Source organism: Notothenia coriiceps, unplaced genomic scaffold (genome assembly GCF_000735185.1).
Source record: "Notothenia coriiceps isolate Sejong01 unplaced genomic scaffold, NC01 NC01_scaffold00031140, whole genome shotgun sequence".
Taxonomy (NCBI): Eukaryota; Metazoa; Chordata; class Actinopteri; order Perciformes; family Nototheniidae; genus Notothenia; species Notothenia coriiceps.
Genome location: NW_011363841.1, coordinates 232,698 through 233,745, shown reverse-complemented (window position 1 = coordinate 233,745; position 1,048 = coordinate 232,698).

Below are 1,048 nucleotides of genomic sequence, written 5' to 3'. Positions count from 1 at the left end.
AACCACTGCGCTGGCGTTCGTCCTTTTCACCTCAAGAGCGGCCTCTACTGTCTCAACACGGGTTTTCACTTTACTGGGTGAACAGCATAGGCAGCTATACCAACAATATATCTAATACGCCGAAATCGAGCAAACCAAAGAAAACAGCTATATTTTAGGTTAATAGGTGCAATTGTGTAGCAGCGGCAGGGATTGCAAAGGTTAGCTTTTCTTGAAAAATGTATGTCCAGCAGTTTTGACTACATGGTATACAGACCACGTTGTTAAATGCCCCATACTTTATATTTAAGAATATGTAGCCTTTTACTCTTTGTATGGTAAAGAAAAGAGAGTTTTGGAAGGTAAACTAACTTAACATTCACATAAGTGTATTGCCAATAGGCCTACATATATTCCACATCGGACGGGCTGTGGAATGCATTAAGGGGTTAAAGGACAAGATGAAATATAAAACTTGTTTAAATCCTGCTGTAGGGTTAATGTGAATATGAGCCCCCAGACCTACACAGCTGATGACACGCCATCTTATTTGCAGTTATCTTGACAGTTTTCTTCACTTTTTGAGCTAAATGAAACCTGTGATATCAGGTGCCAGAATCGCACAAGTTATATTCATGATGACATTTAAATTGAATAAGTGAGCATCCAGGTTACTAGAAATGTACACTGCTCAACATATTGTGACTGAAAGTAAAAAGATGATGCAAGACTAACGTGGACAGTAGCAGAGTTCAGAACTTACAGATATGTGGGCTTGTCTGGAAAAGCAGATGTTAACTAGAAAATTCATTTCCTGCTGAAAATGCGTGCGAATGCTGTAAACTGTGTACATTTGTTGCTGAATTTGGCTGAAAATGCAGAAAAAGCTGAATATTTTATTAGTTGAATGGTCTCTGTAGCTGCTTTTAGCTACAAAAAACAAGTAAGTGTGTTGCTGAACTTAGCTGAGAAATGCAGAAAAGTGAAATGATTTGAATCAAAATTGTTACAGCTCAAATGAATTGCAATGACTTTGTTGAAAACTTGAAAGTTAAATGTTAAACTGGAA